General features: G+C 40.7%; 1 protein-coding gene across 6 annotated transcripts in view; it reads right to left on the bottom strand.

Annotated features, from left to right (window-relative positions):
- Positions 1-18406, bottom strand: part of GRIK1 (glutamate ionotropic receptor kainate type subunit 1) — a 368154-nt gene that overhangs the window by 234839 nt on the left and 114909 nt on the right. The gene's annotated exons all lie outside the window — the stretch shown is intronic.

Genomic DNA, 18406 nt, shown 5'->3' with positions numbered 1-18406 from the left:
ACAGGTAAACAAGTACTAAAACAGAATTTAGTTAGTTCCTAATGTACTAGTACAAAAAGAAAGATTTACAAAAGCCAGGGTAGAAGGTGAAATTCTCCTAACAACAGGAAGTTAGTAGCCTACCCTCAAACTGCCAGAGAGACTGTGCTCTTACCGCTGAGGGAAGAAGACAGAATAGGTCTCAGAAGTATATTGACTCTCTGCGCTCTGTGGAGAAAGACAGCCATCGTTTTCTTGAGCTTGTGTGAGAAATGCATCTGGTAGACTTTGTCTTTGTCCAAGGGAGGAGGGCCCGGGGAAGCCACACCGAAGGCATCAGTGGCCATAAAGTAATTGGTGCCAATCAATTACTCTTTCCCACCAAGAGTTCTGAAATGGAGGACTTGTCACACATATAAATGAATTTCTGATTTGACAGACTGCCAGGAGCAGTGATATGTGGCTTCTGTCGCCTGTTGATTATAATACAAATCTATTCCTGGGGTATAGAGGTAGAGTGACATTGAAGCCCTGCACCCAAGGAAGTGGCCTTCACTTTTCATGCATTTGATACATTTCTGCCTGGGCAAATTTCTTCATGTGGTCTCAGGACTCTTTTTAGTTAATCTATGTCATCTGGACAATTATTTACATTTGTCAATATAATAAAGTAGGTGGTTGAATTTGCAAGGCTAAATTGATCACTGTTTTTGTTTGTTTGTTTGTTTGTTTGTTTGTTTGTTTTGGAGGAGTTGGGGGTGGGGATCAGTTTGAAAAGAACTGTTCCATGTAAAAGCTGTCGAATTTTAAGTGAAGGGCAATACTCTGCCTGAATTTGTTCTCTTTTTAACAATTCCATGCCTAGATCTCTATTAGAAACAACAACAACAACAACAACAACAACAACAAAATACAAGGGCTTGTCCCATTGGATAAAGTTTCCTCTTTCAATGTTCAACCATTCTTCTCTGATTAGATCTAGACTCCTGTACTTTATGAAATCCTGATCTTTCTTTAATGTGACTCAAAGTCTGTTTTCAGATTTGTTGAAAGCCTAATGACTAAAATACCGTTGTCTTTTGCTTTTGTGCTCGAGTTCCCAAAGTATTTAAAAAACAAATTATAGAGAGTTGATGGCATCTATGCATCATAGTGAGTCCTGAATACAGACTGTAAGAAATTCACTGCGCTTATTAAATATCCTTTCTATCTCCTGTCTTTTATAATATAGTTGGCTATTTGTCTTGCATTGATCCCATTTGACAGTAAGCTTTATTAAGCCCCCCCCCCCCACCTTAGAACATCCAAGGATACTATTGCTAAAAGTTCTTAGAAGAACAGAAGGAAATAACTACATTCTTAATTCAGGTTTTCCTTGTGACTACAGAAATAGCAGCACTGATAAAATTGAACTCTGTTAAGGATACCAAAGTTATCATTAACTCTTTCGACGTAAGTCATACTAAACAGCTTAACTTTAAATATGCTAGTTCTTTTTCTTACAACTGTATAGCCTTAGAATTATAAGGTAACTTACACATTTGGTTTATTTCCTTTCCTAAAATTCTGTAACTTGAATAAGTGAGAACTACAAGTGACCCAATCTTAGTGTTGTATCACATTAAACTGGGGGAAAAAAAAACAGGACCCTAATCCCAATAAATCTTAAAATTCCTTCATCCATTACTTACATTGCTGGAAGAACTTTAGGAGGATTTCAAGGAATCATTTGCACAAATATTTCTAAGGTCCACTTTGCTCTCAATTCCAGTTCCCAAATACAACTCACCATTTGCAAAGCCTCTTTGGTATTTGGCGTGGTATTAATCTTACACATTGTAGAGAATATGCGTATTCATTTGTTTTAAATATTCATTGGCTAAAAATGTTGCCATTTAGTCCGAAGCCATTATGCTACAGGTTTGCTTTGTTTGGTGGTTTGGTTGGATGTTGTGTTTGGTGGAAGGTGAGAAGAGGGCTAGAGAGGGGCTTAGAAGGATCAGTCAATTCCATTTTTCCTTTTCCTTCTCTCTTGGTTTCTTTCTTTCTTTCTTTCTTTCTTTCTTTCTTTCTTTCTTTCTATTTTATTTTTTGAGAGCAAGTGAGAGAGAGGATTATGGGGAAGAGGGAGAGAGAGAGAGAGAGAGAGAGAGAGAATTTTATGTAGCCTCCACTCTCAGTTCAGAGCCCGACTTGGGGCTCCTTCTCATGACCAGGAGATCATGACCTGAGCTGAAATCAAGAGTCAGACACTCACCCTACTGACCCACCCAGATGCCCCTCCATTTGTCCTTTTCTGACAGTCAGTGATTACCTTTAGAGGAAACTATGTTCAAAAATGCCTGAGTGTTATGAACGTGGCCTGGAATTGTCATATTCTGAGAACCCCAGCAATCTGGGGAAAACCTCATCATGTTCAATGCAAGTTATCAACCCTTTCCCCACATCTGTTATATTCCATAGTCACTTTTTCTACCCCTTTCCTGTGTTGGACATGACCGTGCTATCAAACTATTTGATTTAAGAATCTGTCTTACATTATTTTATAATTAGAATGTGAAAATAAACTGCAACCGTTTTAAGATTGAATCTGGAATGGGCACTGACCACATGTAGGACACTATTTTGTGCTGTATACGCGGTATCATTTAAGGTAGAAACTAGAACATCTCTCATTTAACAGGAAAAGTTAACTAATGTGTAAAGACCTCAGGTCATTTGTCCAGGCTCCTAGTATGGCCCTCGCTGGGATTTGAACACAGGTGTATATGATTCCAGAGCTCAAGATTCAGTGTTTCTATTTCTTTTAAACATAATTAATGTTTATATTTGGATGGAAATCCCTTTTGTGAGATTAGTAAACAGATCATTTTAAACAGGTGCTCTACAATAAACTCTGGAAGAGTTTTGTGAAGTGGAAAATGATAAAATCTATCTAATCCTAAGAGGGCTCTCCCAACTTCTTCTGCAGACGAGGTTGTTGTACTGAACAGTCTCCTGGGTCCCTGCCAGCTAGAAGAGCGTGTCACTCTCTTATGCCATGGCATGAGAACTTGGACAATTCCTTTTTATGTGGGTGTGTGAAAGAAAATCCCTTTTAAGTTATCAAGTATAATGAAATACGCGATCTGGCTTTCTTAAAGCCTACATAGCCAAAGGCACTGACTCTTTCGCTATTCCCTCTAGACATGCAGTAATTCAATACTAGCAGCTGTTTCCTTTCTTCGGTGTCAGAGTTTATTTCTGAGAACAGCAGAAAGTGATTTTACGAATAGAAAGGACGACAACCTTTCTCCAACGTGTGTGTGCATGCATACGCCACCCAAACACCCACCCTTTTTTCCCCACTCCAACTTAAAGGATGTTAAAAAGAAGGCACCTTTATCATGAAAACGCTAAAAGTCAGTGCTGTTGTATTCTCGGCCATATGACAGAATGGGCTGTGTCTAGAGTATGCACTGAGGTCTTGAAACTCTAAAAGCGAAATCTATGTTCTCATTTCCCAGGCATTACCTGCTCATCTATTGTACTTGATGAATTCTTGTTGGAATTTCTGTCGGCCTACTGGACCACAAGTTCTTTGAGTGAAAATTAAGCGTCTGTTAATTACACAAACCAACCCGCCCCCAGGCTTCAGCCCAACACCTGCTGTATGCCTGATACTCCATCAGACAGTGTAGGGGATACAAGAAAACACAAGACACGGTCTATACCACAAAGAGTTTAGAGTGTAGGGTCATGATCTCACTAAAAATGGATATAAAACTCTATCTGTGGAGATAATAATTGTTAACTCTGCCATTTTACAAGTGAAGAAACTGAGGCAAACTGATGTGAAGTGCCTCATTCGTGATCACATAGCTGATGAGGGACAGAAATGGACTTGGGAGCCCGGGAATAGTGACTCTTAGGCTTTTAAGAGCACAATTTCTGCCACGCTACACCCCAATCCAGGCACTACTGTTACTTGTTCCTTTAAGTGGTACTTCTCTCTTCAGATTTAGCTGACCTGGTCTGGAGAGTAGAAAAGTTGGTCAATTCTTTTTAGTTTGTATTGATCAGGGGCTTGAATGAAGCAGCCAAATTGAATGCAGACTTCACTGATTTGCTGAAGCCTGAAATGGAACGAAGTCCTATTTAGTGGTACTTGAATCTCACTGTCCTTTTGTTTGACTACTGCTGTGTACTAATTGGCTGTATTTTCAATAAAATTGAGAGTAACTACCTTTTTATAAGACTGCATGAAGATATAGGGATATGTTCTGCAACTCTTTGGATGTGTTTGCAATTGACATATACGCATCTATAGATATTTATAGCTATACAGTTGACCGTTGAACAACATGGGTTTGAAATGCGGGGTCCACTTATACACAAGTTTTCCAAACAAATACGGTAGAGTTCTATAAGTGTATTTTCTATTATAATTAATAGCATTGTTTCTAGCCTAGTTTATTGTAAGAATACATTATATAATACATATAGCATACAAAAATATGTATTGACTGTTCATCAGTAAGGCTTCCAGTCAACATTAGGCTATTAGTAGTTAAATTTGGGGGGGGGGTTTAAAAGTTATATGTGGATTGCTGACTGCACAGGACAGTTGGTGCCCTTAACCTCTGCATCGTTCAAGGGTATACTGTACATTTATAGATAGACAAAAACACAAATACTTTTTCAGAAATAATTCTAAACTTAGAAATTATTGGCTAAAGGAAACAAATATTCCTCCATGAATGATAACCCAGCACTAATTATACTCTAGGTCCTACCAACTTTATTTTACCAAGAATGTTTATCACTTGATCTTTTTGTCCCTAGAGATAAGCATCCTTCAAGGCCCGCCTAATCAGTCTTTGTGAGAGAGTACAAACTGTGGTAAAGCGAGGCTGGGCATGGAAATCCAAAGGTTCAGGGATTCCTCACATATATCTTGGCATTTGTTTCTCTCTGGCGGAATAATGAGTAGAGCCATTCATAAACTGACAATTTTTTTTCAGTCGCACTAATAATGACCAGAAGCTATTCCTTTCAACTGTTGGCCACTTGGAAGGAACTAGGAGGGGCCCCAACGTGAACAACAAAGGTTGAATTTTCAATGGTCTCCCAATCCAAAAACTGTGGAGTCTCTCTCTCCTTCTTGTCTCAATGTCAAGTCCTGCTCTTCCTATTTTAGAAAATACCTTTATGACCTTTACTCATTTTGTCTCTGTCATCATCCACGGCTTTATTACTACCTACCTTCAATAAGCTTGCTACTTTTGCCTTTAAGTAATTAACTTGACACCTCCCCACCCCTCTTTTCCTTTTTCTCTCTCTTTCATGCACACATGTGCATGCATGCACACACACACAGAGTGGAATGACTTATTTTTCAAAAAAATATTACCTTCTTTACTTCTCTGCTCAGCAAATTATTGTACCAAGTGAAACTCTTTTTGTCCAGCTTTCATCATCTGCCACTCACCCTCCAACATGATTTACTGTGCGTCTTGCTCTCTACGCTCCACAGGGGCTTCTAAGATCACCTTTGTGGTTTGGTTCAGGCTATTCACACTGCCTGAAATGCAATTTCAACCCTAGATATCTATACCAATCACAGAAAAAGAGACTGTAAAGAATACTTTTTTGCCTGTCCATCATCTGAGACCCATTTCAAGCCCCGTGTCTTCCAAGAAATGGATCTGGACCAATCTAGCCCACATGAAGTACATAGTGACTTATTTTCTCAGTTACAACTTAGAATTAGGTCCGCAATCTTTCTTAATGTTTTTAGGTGACTCACAAGGAGTTGCATGTTCCTTCAGGGGGTCTATATCTTTCCTAGTGTTCAGTGTAATCTCATAGATGTGAAGGTTGCTTATTAATTGATTAACAAAGACATCTGGCATATGGTACAATTTCATCACATAACGCTATAGTTTTAGTCAGACCCTAAGGCTCAATGAGATGTGGATGTTTGCCATATAGGCCAGATGAATGGTAACCATCTCTTTATAGACAGAGCTGCAGTCAGATGTCAGACAATACTAGTATAGGAATCTAGGGCCCCTCTTTGTAAAGAAACCACAACTCTGTCCTTCAGCCCTAAGCTTCTCGGTGAGGTGTGGCCCATAACTCCAACTTTATTTGTTTAAAAAAATGATTCTATGAAATGCATGAAGGGCATTTTGACAAGTCAGAAAATGCCATAGTTATGGTTCCTGCAGGGCTAATGAATTCATCTTTCACAAGCTAACTGTTAAGATATACGTCTAAGTGCCAAACACATCAGCAATTATATGCACCTCAGAAGCAAATGAACATCTCAGACCCCAAGCTTTCCATTTCCTGGCTCCTGTCCTCCGGGCAGGATTCAGAAAAGTGTCAGCAAAGTGCAGGAGGATGCTCTGTGCTGAACTGAGAGATTTTTTCTGAGACGGGGCTGCTCTATCAGCCCTGAAGGCCATGGGAGGCATAGGCTGCTGAGAGGGATCCTGGTGGCCCTTCTTTCTGGGATCCCCTTCAGTAGGTATTGGCTCTGCTCCAAGTATATACATAGTTGGAGTAGGTACTCTGCAGAACTGTGAAGGGTGTGCTAGCTACTTTCCCACCTCCATGAATATGTTGTTCAGCTCTGTCCAAATCCACACTTGCCTTGCTGCCTCAGAGAATTGGTAAACTAAGAAAAAACTTTTATCTTCCCACTAACAAGTTCCCAGCTATGATGCCTATCATCGTCCTATACTTATAATCCTTCTGCCTCTTTATCCGTGCAGTAGACCCCACTTCTAGCCAGAAGGATGTGCATATGATGAAGGCAGGTCCTATAGGCTCATTCTCTGGAATTTTTCCTATCTGAAATGGGTAAGGAAGAGCTCCTTCAGTCGTGGAATTTGAGGAGTCGGGGAAAGAACGGATTGCAGCCATGCGTCCGGCATCACATAGCTAAATCTGGTCTGGGAAGACAATGCTGCTATAGGAAGGCAAAGGGCTGGAAGAAGGACAGATGATTATGTTGGCACCAGAGACCCTGACGCCCTTCATGTCAGTCTTTCCGAAGCCTGGTTGCTTAGCAACTCTTCTGAGTGTGGAATTTACCTCTTTATCTGGTAATAAGTAATAAGTCCCCCATACAACCATTTTCCCCCTAACCTATATCATGCAGAATCAAAGAAAACTGTCTAAAATATCAGCCATGGCCTGTGAGAATTTTTTAAAGCTTATTTATTAAGAGAGAGAGAGAGAGAGAGAGAGAGAGAGAGAGAGAGAGAGAGAGAATCCCAGCAGGCTCCACCCTGTCAGCACAGAGCCCAACGCCAGGCTCAAACTCATGAACCATGAGATCATGACGTGAGCCAAAACCAAGAGTCAGGTACTCAACCGACTGGGCCACCCAGGTGCCCCAACTGTGAGAAAATTTTTAAGCTAAATTTTCATCTGAGAAAAGGAGATTCTAGGGATTTGAATCTTCATGAACTTCCAGCGTATGAGGCAATAAATTCCCTTTTGGTGTTAGAGCTAGTTTGAGCAGAGCAAATTTGGTATAATTTACCTGGTTTTTACATTTTGAGAACTAAGAAGAAATTAGTTGCATCCTTCTAGTGGAAAAACAACCCCACTGGAGTGAGTGGGTGAGAACCAGATACTTCTCCTTTTCCAATAGCCCCGTTGCCACACCTCACTGGAAAATGCACCGAAGTGCTTCATGAGGAAAAAAACAAAAAAACAAAAACTCTGTGTGTAAAGAATAGGTCTTTAATTAGACAGTAGAGTACTGCCCATTTTCAACTCTGATTCAAAAATAAGAGCAGAACACAAGACTTTCCTCAGTAAGAGCAATATTAATTTGAGTGGAATGAATATAGAATCTGAATCCAATTATAAAGTCATCCAGTGATAATATCAGGATATCGAGGTCAATGTGTTGAGCGCTGTGTGATAGTAAGGCAAATTATTTTCCATTTAGTTGTGAGTCTTCCTCTAAAGAAAAAAATATCCCATTCTACCTTATCAATCGCAACTAATAAGTTCTAAGAATATGAACTGCTTGTATTTTGGGAACTTTCCAACCCTCTCATCCTAGCACATCAATCCCATTGTGTGTGTGTAAAGATAAAGGCATCTGAGAGAAGTTAATCACACAACAAGGCTATAAAAATATTAATAGCTAAGAATTATTCTAAATTTTCTAAGAACTATTCTAAATTTTCCACACGTATAATTCCACATTATTCTCATAACAATCTTATGAACTATAATTATCCCCATTTTACAGATTAGCAAGCCGAGGTATTGAGGTAGGCAGTTTAACTTGGCCAAAACTATGCTGCTGGGAAGAGGAAGAGGCAGTGGTCAGAGGCAGGCATTCTTGCTCCAGAGCCCGTGATCCTGACTGACTGTACTTCTCAAAGGCAGGCTGTTAGGTCATGGAGTGGACACCGTTAGTTGCTTACCCAGACTCACCTTAGTCTTTTTCACAGGTGCCTGGATGTTATGAGGTTGTGAAGTCCATGGACTTTATGAGACGCTTAGCCCACTCTGAGCTATCAGAATGGAGCCTGGACGGCGAAGGCCAGTTGGTATCTACCTTCCCCCCGGCTACAGCATTTAGTTCAGGAGCAGACCTAAGAGAGCCACAAGGGCCAATCCCTACCTTGTTGTCACAATGCTAGAGCAGACCCTCGCTTTCCCAACCACACGTGGTGCGGTATGTGGTTATGAAGGCTGAAATTGCCGCAGCCACTTTAGCACCGTGAGGGAACGGGTCTAGCCTGAAGCTGACAGTGTGGAAGGCAGGGAAGAGTGACAGAAGCCACCAGTGCCTTCACGACAGCGCTGAGCCACTGACCAGATTGACTCTGAAGTCTGACTTCCCGTGAGCTTGCAGTGGGTGAGCCAATAAATTCCCGTTCCGTGTTAAAGCTAGTGTGAACAGAGCAAATGAAGTATAATTCACCTGCTTTTTACATTTTGCGAACGAAGAAGAAATTAGTCGTGTTCTTCTAGTGGATGAACGACCCCACTAGAGTGAGAACCAGATACTTTATTTTTTATTTTACTTTTGAGAGAGAGAGAGTGTGAGTGGGGGAGAGGGGCAGAGGGAGACAGAGAGGATCTAAAGCAGGCCCCATGCTCAGCACCGAGCCTGACTTGGCAGGGGTGGGGGTGGGGGGGCAATCCCACAACCCAAAGATCACGATGAGCCCAAATCAAGAGTCTGTTGCTCAACCAACTGAGCCACCCGGGCGCCCTGAGAACCAGATACTTTACAGAGCCTCATGTATTCAGGCCAAAAGAGCGGTCAGCAACATATGTTTTTGCCTTTTAAATATTTGTTAGTGTAGGTCAGAGATGGCAAATACATAGGGCGTGAGCCCTCCCCGTTCTGACGCCCGTAGCAACATTTCTAATCAGCCATGACAACACTTCTGTTGAGCGTTCCTTCTTGTCACTGTGCCTGAGGTAGCCTCAATTAAGACATCAGAGTTTGAAAATAAAATTTGTGATCACTGATACAGGTAATCACTGAATTTTACTACAGTATAAACTCGGCAATTTTGGGAAAAGACTTCACTGTAAATCAGCATGTCTCTGTAGGAACACTATTATAATTGGGACTTGCATTGTCCTCTAAGAAGCAAATGGGATCATGGAAAATGTGACAAGAAAACACAACTCACCTATAAACCTTTATAATAATTTAAAATAAACAGTAACATTTTGCTCTGAAGCCTATATAAAAAGGTCTAAATCTACCACATGCATTTCTTGTAAGGCATCCCAATATACTATGAGTGATACCTATAGAGCTTATGATTTTTTTCACATCATTAATGTTTTGTAAAATCTATGATATAAATACTAATTAAACTTTTAATTAACATTGATATTTTAATTTACATAGGCCTTTGTTTTGGTGTGATCGGATGGCCCAGGTCGTTTAAAAAGGAATTAATCAGTCAGCCAATAATAAACCAATTATCCAATTAAATTTGAGAGCTTTTCTTCCCACAATAAAAAGACTACAGAGAGTAGACAAATCGAGACTCATTCCTCTGATATTACAGTAATTCTCAGATTATGTTTGTTACATTTATGTTAATGACTGTGGCATTTTTTTCCTCACTGATAATAATTTTGAAACATTTAATCTCACCCTCCCCTATCCTGTTACTTATAGATGTGGCTATCCCATATCATTCAAGTATCAATCCTAAGAGGTATCACTCATGACAGTACTCACTATTTAGGAGTCTTTTAAACTATTTAAGGGACCATCCTGTAGTTCATCATTAAGTTGTGACAGAAGTGAAGCATTAATCCCTATGTGAGTGTCTACCTTGGGCGGGGTGTCGTTTGGGGCACTGGGGACACGTCACAAGAAACAGAACACACGTATTCCCTGCTTATACGGGACTTAGCCTGATATTTGTTCAGTGGAACAAAAGTCAACAGCAACCAACATTCATAACTATGTCTATCCTTAGTCTGAATGCTTTAAAGATTTTTAAAGATTTTAAAGATTTAAAGACCCAAAATATTTGCGGTTACTGTTGGACGTGACCCATGAAAACAAATGCATTTTTAGTCACATTCTAGGTAGCGCTCGCCTTTTCTCATTTAAGTTCCCTCTTTCCTATTTCCCTGCTGCTTGATTAAGACACATCGCACAATCCTTGCAGCCTCTGTGTTCTTCAGGACATGTCAGCAGGGTTTGGACACAGCAGAACAACAGCATGTCCCCAGTCAGTGTGACATCTTACTCCCGTCTCAACAGTTCAAGATATGAATTGAAAATTCTTTTAAAAGCTCTTGCTCATGACCTGGTAATTAACTGTATTTATGGAGATCCAGTGATGTGTGGAGTATTCTAATAGCCTGCCAGCACAGTGTCATGTTTCTGTGGCAGCTGTGGGGTGTGAGAAAGAGATATGCGACCACAAGTACAATCTTCCAGTGACGACAGCACAACTTTGCTCCGATTCTCGTATCCTTCTAAGTAGCTGTACCTTTGGCCCTGATGCACTGGGAAAGCAAGGGAGGGTGGTCATGTCAGAGGGAACCCTGAAGCTTAAATGCTACATTCTTTCTCCTGCAGATGTCTCTTTAAGGTCAAGTTGCTAGGATCTCTTTCTTGCTCAGGTAGTACTTCCTTTCTTTATGTAGCTAGCCAAGCGGGATGTGTCGTTGATGTTGGTGGTGTTCTTACTCGAAGGTACAGGGCCTGTTCTATGGTGATGTCTTTTTAGCCTCAGTTTTGTTTGAACTAAACTAAGCTCAGAATTTGAGTGCTCTATGAGGAAAGCAGCCAGGAATTAATTCATTCCTCCTTTCTCTCTTTCTTTCTTTCTTTCTTTCTTTCTTTCTTTCTTTCTTTCTTTCTTTCTTCTTTCCCTTTACTTTTCTTTCCCTCACTCTCTCCCTTTCTTTCACAACTGAATTAGCTATTCTCAGTTTTATAACCATAAAACTTAGTTTCATACAGAACTTTGCACTCAGAAGATTGATAGCGATTGTACTTTTGTTTATGGAATTTAAAAAATGGAATTATTATTATTAATAGAGCTTGGGGTGCCTGGGTGGCTCAGTCGGTTGAGCAGTTGACTTCAGCTCAGGTCATGATCTCACAGCTTGTGGGTTCAAGCCCCATGATGGGCTCTGCACCGACAGCTCGGAGTCTGGAACCTGCTTTGGATTCTGTGTCTCTGTGTCTCCATGTCTTTCTGCCCCTTCCCCACTCAAAAACAAATAAACAGTAAAAATATTTTTAAAAATGGAGTCTGTAATTCAGACGCTGGCTATCTGTTCACTGATCTCATTTCCTTTTCTCTCAGGGCATTTAGCCAGGCTATATTTTCCTGCTTTTCTAAATAGATGTGCCCAAATGATCGAGTTCTAGAAAAATGTAGTGATATACACCATTTCCATCCATGGCTACTAAAATCTTTCCACTCGTGATCTACGAGCTTGATGAAGATAAGCATGGCAATGGTGAGAGACACACAACAGAAGGAACCTGGATCTTGAAATCACCATTTGGAGGAGAGGCAGATGTCAGGATCATCTGCTTTGAGCCTTTGGGAGCTAGGAAAGAAAAGAATGCATTTGGCCATTAAACATTTTGAGATTTTTTTACGACACCTAACATAACCTTAATTGATACGCTTAGTACCCATAATTATCAAACTCTAAAGAATAAAAGTAGAGGCAACAGACTGACTTTCACGTGGAGATGTTCTCTTTTGAAACTGATTTCTTAAATACAGATTTCAAAATCTATAATTACAACAAACCATAGCAATAAAGCAGAGAATTCAAGAACCAATTTGTCAATGCACATTTATACCCAACAAAGCAAAGAGTCTGTTATTACAGAAGATTTTCGGTAGCTTTCTAGGACCAGGTCCATCCACCATTTTTCTCTCATGGATTTGGAATAGGCGAGAGTGCTAACAATCATTTTTATTAATTTCTCAAGATGACTCTGGAGCATTAGCACAGCAGTGAGTGTCTAGGTTGAGTTACAGATTCCTGACAGCCTTCTCTGTTGAAGTGGGCTTCTTCCCTCTGAAGGCTCAGTCAGTTTCCATGATGATAAGTACTGGGCCCACCTGAGGCCTTCTCACTGAGGGGCTTGGTGGGGGTTCAGGTGACTTTACAAAGAGAATATGTGAAAGCCTTAGGATGAAGAAAGGAAAGGGTCACTGAGCATTCAGAATGGCCTCTTCCCCACCGGATTTGGTGGTGTCTTACTAGGAATGAAAGATGAGAATGAAAAGGCAGAAGAACATGGATTCCTATTGTCACAGAAATTTCCAGAATAAAGAAAGGAAGTTTTATTTTTAAGTCAGAGCTGAAGTGGCTGATAAGAATTTGTGAGGCCCTGAAGAAAGCCAGAGATGGATTAATCACACTCTTCAAGCCTTACAGTTTTGGCTTTCAGACACAAGAGCAGAACTCATTGGTGAGTTCCAATGATCTGCTCCCACAGTGAATAGCTAGAAATGAATCAAAAGCTGGCAAGAGCTGAAAAGTGAGTGGGCATGCCTCTGGCTCACAAACGTAAGATACAATTTCTGAATATATATCGACTGTTGCCACGGTGGGCCAGCCCTTGCGGGAGATTCTTCTATCACCAATCTGATGTGTAATATGTATTAGAGTCATTACCAGGACATTCAAAGAAAGCACCTGTTAACAGAAGGTGGGTTGTTTCTTATATGAGCAGATGAATAGAAGTCACATAAGGCACGGCCAATTTCTTTTTGAAGTTCTACTAGTATCCAATGCCAGTGTTACTCATTCATGCTTTGGCTCCTTCCAGAAGCACTAAAGGGAATTGTGTGCTTGTAATACATGCTGCTGATCCATAATTCCTTTTGAAAAGGCATCTTTCTGATTTTCAGCTTTGAGCTATACAATGCCCCCTGCTGTTCAAGGTACAGTTTGTAATTTTCCTCAAGCCCCCATTCTGCTGGCCTTGTAAAGTGTTGGCTGAATTAGAACAAAAAGGTAGGAAAACAATTTTCTTGAAACACACCAAGAAAGTGAAGTTCAAGGAGCCTGATGCACCCTTTGGATCTCACAGGGTCGACTGAAGATTGCATTCTCTACTGTGTTTCCATTTAATTAATGTGTGGTAGTTAATTAATTAGTAGTTAATTAATTAATTTTGTGGTAGGCGAGGCAGCGTAATCAGCTAACACAGTTCCCGTTGTCCTTCTTCAAAGTCAGTTGATCTTGTTCTACTAGGTCTTTGGGAACACAACCACCTTACTTGTTTTTAATTGGTGCCTTCCTCTTCCATTTATCAAATCCAAGAGAGAGGAGCACATAGAGTGAGTAATCTCAGAAATTTAACAGTGTCCACTTGATAGCAGATGAGCTTAGCGAGCAAATCAGAAAGGATGGAGAAGTAGCAAGAACATGCAGAATTCTGCCACGATCCTTGGTTCCAGCCTCATCGACTTTAGGTGCTCATTAAACATCCATTATCATCCTTGCTTATGAGGACACCCCACACTGTAGTAGTTATAGGCTCAGACAACAGCAAAGGTGATATGGCAGCTGGCTTACTCTGGGATTGGGAACACAACACGCCCCCAAAGTAATAAAATTTCTTATTAAAAGGGAAGATATCTTTACCCGGCCCTTCATTTCCCCCCTGTGACTGACAGGCGATTTCAACTGTTTATTTTTACTTAGCTCCGATGAATGGCTCTATTTCATTCAGCTTCACAATAATTTGGTGGTTCACGTTGCTGCTGGCACCGAGTGGAAGTGAAGGGCATCATTAGAGGCATTCCTTAGCAATCGTGGTAAAATTAGATTCTTTGGAAACTAAATCACGCCTTAGTTTCAAGAAGGGGAAGTTGGACAAGAGGAAAGTGATGTGAAATTGGTTGAATTATCCCTACCTTTCAAGACATTAGACAAGGTCAGAAAACCAAAATTTAAATTATATTTTCACTCATGTGTGCACCCTGTCTCTAATAACTAGTTCATAAGCGTATTGATATTTACACCATGTCTGTTTACTTTTAGAGAGCCCGTTTTCATTAAATTGTGCAAGTGTGGGTGTACGAATATAGGGCTAGTTGGTGAATTGCTTTATTCTCTTGACTTGAAATGTAAGTAGATTTTAAGTACAGCCTAGCGAACACTAAATGAGGCCAAAGAAAACATTTCCTTCTGCCTCCCAGCGCCTCCTTTCTATTTTGAATGTGTTCAGTGAGGTTCCCTAAACTTCAAGCATGTTCCCATTTCCAGACATTTCTGTTTGCATTCCTCTCTACCTAGAAACCTCTTTTTTCTTTTCTTTTCTTTTCTTTTCTTTTCTTTTCTTTTCTTTTCTTTTCTTTTCTCTTTTCTTTTCTTTTCTTTTCTTTTCTTTTCTCTTTTCTTTTCTTTTCTTTTCTTTTCTTTTCTTTTCTTTTCTTTTCTTTTCTTTTCTTTTTTGTAGACCTACCTGGCTCTCTCTCTTCCTATAGCAGGTCTCTTTTGAAAGGTCCTCCACCAGGGATGCCTTCTGAAATGGTTCCATTTAAAATGGTTCATCAACCTTAAGTTATTCTTTGCTTCCCAATTTGACTTATGTTCTACCTGTCAGTTACCTCCATATATATATAATTTCCCTTACTTTTTAATTTTCTACCTCTCCCGATAGAAAATAAGCTCTTTGAGTCTTTGTGTGTCTTCTTCACCGCTATAACCCCAGCTTCTGGAATCGCGTGTGGCACATCGTAGGGTTCTTTATTTATTTGGCACAGATCGATGAATAAATAAGGGAAAGAGATATGGTACTGCTATAGGAAGTTAAAATGACACTTCTCAAATTCCCAGCCACATACCTTGAACTCTGTCTTCTACCGCCTCATATAAGAAAGCAAAGCAGAATGGGCTTTAGAAGAATAGAATGTGCAGTAGAAGAATATCTTTGAATCATTTGTTATTTATTTAAAAAAAACCCAACCACCTTGGTCTCAAATTTTATTTTCTTAGGTTTCACTGGTAATGATTTGCTTCCAGTCGTGATAATAGCGTGTTCCAACATCTGTCTTAAAGGCCCCATGGTGTGAATACAATTGTGACTAGATCAGGGTGACAAACTTGTATTCTCCTCCTCTGTGAACATTTTAATTACTTTTGGATTCTCACAAATAAAATAACCGGCATCTAGCATCCAGTGCCAGCTCATTTGTGAAGCCACTAGGAACCACACAGATGAGTGAATACACTCCTCCAATTCCGAAACGTGCCAGCCGGGCCAGCTTGGAAGCGATGTCATCAGTTCCCCTGGGTCTCACTGAAGGGTCTGCCCAGATCACTGTGTGAACACGTCCAAAGGTGGGAAGCCTATAGCGATATTTTCATTGATGTGTTTGACATCTTCGTTATGCATTTTGTACTTTGTGACTAAGTACATAGACATAATGGATATGGTTTTAAAATGCTAAGAGATTATATATATATATATATATATATATATATATATATATATATATGAAATGAGATATTCCAGGTAGAGGGGATGCCCCAGTGTTTTCCATGCATTTGTGTTCAGACAATTGTGTTCACAGAATTTATGAATCCAGCACTTGGTTATCTGGGACAGGCTGGTCTGTAGTTTCTCTAGAGAGCTTTCAAAGAAGCATGCAATATTCTCTCTTCTTACATGCCTGGTACACACATGTAGAACTTTGCATATTTGAAAGATGTGTTGCCACGATTTGGTGATAGTAATTAATTCTTGCTGTAAGAGGGGCATTTTGCATTTTCACTAGCGTGCCTGTTCCGTCATATCTTGGCACCATTAGAATGTAGGTTAAATCACTGCCTAAATAGGTGGGTTCTCTCAGCTGAGGAGCACAAGAGCGTACAGAGTCTGAGAAATCTCTGGGAAAATCCAGTCATCATCACAGTGGGTGATAATATACTTGTGTTTTGTCGAGGAACTAGGTTTTATACATATTTTGAGGTCAATATAGAAAATTCAGTGTCTGTATCCAGTATTGCTGAGTATTATGGACATTGGGATACATAAGGCTGTGTGGCATTGAATACATATGAAGTAGGTCTTACGTGGCTGTGTCTAAAAAATGGGACAGTCAGTGTAGTCTGTATATTAAAATACTCCATGTATTATAAGATAATGATTCCTTCCTTATGATTTAGATACTATTTTTTTTTAAAAAATACTTATTTATTTTTGAGAGAGAGAGACAGAGACAGAGACAGAATGAGCAGGGGAGGGGCAGAGAGAGAGGGAGAGAGAGAGAATCCCAAGAAAGCTCTGCACTGGCAGTGTGGAGCCTGACGCAGGGCTCGAACTCATGAACCACGAGATCATAACCTGAGCCAAAATCAAGAAGAGTCATGGGCGCTTCACTGACTGAGCCACCCAGGCACCCCTGTGTAGAGAATTTTTTTTTAATATTATCTGATTTATTCTCCTCACACAAACTGTAGTGTGAACCAGATTCATATCAACACTGATTCTAAACAAAGAAACTGAGACTCAAAGAAGTGGCTTCCCTATCCATCCCATAGTAATCACTGAGGCCACAGGTTAGACCCTGACACTTGATATTCAAGTGCGTGATGTCACCAGAAAGATGCTGACATGTTTCTACATGGTGCCTGTGGTGCACTTTTTTGATAGACCTACTAACAAAACAAAGAAGTACTTAACGTGTGTCCCTCCCTCATGGGGAATTTTTCCAGTCCCACATATTGCTATAAATGGGGTGCTCACTACAAATGGGGGGAAATCTACTTTTGGCCCACTGACTAAGGAACGAGAACTCCCGGGCCCAAATTGCATTTGCCAAGTGGCATTTCTCTCTTCTTTGGTTTCAATTCTGGGCAGCATACGGATTTCTGGTTTCCTCACTTGCCTGACTAAGGAGAAGGAGTCTGGAAACACTCTACCTCCCTCATTTGCCTGCGGCCGTTGGTGGCCCCTTTGTGATAAAGAAGAGACAGGCAGACACAGCTTTTGTTTTTTCCTTATTTACTCTATGCGGTGTTTTCTGTAACGGAGACGCTCCCCTCGTTCTGATTTGGGGGCGCTGGGTGTTGGGAGAGCACGCATATGGACCCGAGATGTCCTAGCAGGTTCCTGTGAGCTGGGAGCGCACAGAGGCAGCTGCACCGTTTAGAGCGTAATTGGCAGTGCTGTAGATCACAGGATGCCCAAAGTTCACCGCGAGGAGATAGAGATGTCAGAGAGGACCCCTGAAGAGACACATCAAAAGCTTCTCCCTTCTGCCGCTCTCGATAACGATTCCAACTGTGTATTGCAGGTTGTGTGTTGTTATGGTGACAGGAGGGGGAATAACTTGGGAGGCAAAGGGAGGAAATAGGCTGGACCAGTAGCGCATCTCTGAAATCTTTGTGAGATGGGTCTGAAATTTTGGATAGCCTCGGGGATGTAGAGTTGGGCCGCAAGATGTGTGACGAGTGTGGGCGTTTTGAGGTTAATAAAGCTTTCCACTATTTTTTTTTTTTTTTTGTCAAAGCAATGGCACATGGCACCCAAGAGCATGAACTCTGACACCAGAATGCCTTGTTTCAAAGCGAGCCTCCACTGCTTAACTAGCTGTGCCATTTTAGCTCTCCAGATCCATAAAATGGGGATAATGGTAATGCCCATTTTCAAAGCACGCTCTGAGGAGTAAATGCATTGATGTGCGGAACTCATGCCTGCCCCCGTAATAAGCGACTGATGCATTTTGACTGTTCATGATTATCCCACATTTTCACAGGAGGTAGTGCAGTGCACAGGAAGGCTCTGGGGTTGACTGTTGGGGTTTCAATTCTTGTTCATTCCCTGCCCAGCTGTGTGGCTTTGGGCCACCTAACCTCGCCATCCCTCAACTTGCTCATCTGTAAAATGAGGATTTTTTATAGTAGATCTCTCATAAGACACTTTTAGAATAAA

Source organism: Panthera onca, chromosome C2 (assembly GCF_046562875.1).
Source record: "Panthera onca isolate mPanOnc1 chromosome C2, mPanOnc1 haplotype 2, whole genome shotgun sequence".
In the NCBI taxonomy this organism is placed as follows: domain Eukaryota; kingdom Metazoa; phylum Chordata; class Mammalia; order Carnivora; family Felidae; genus Panthera; species Panthera onca.
This window is presented reverse-complemented; position numbering and strand designations above follow the sequence as displayed.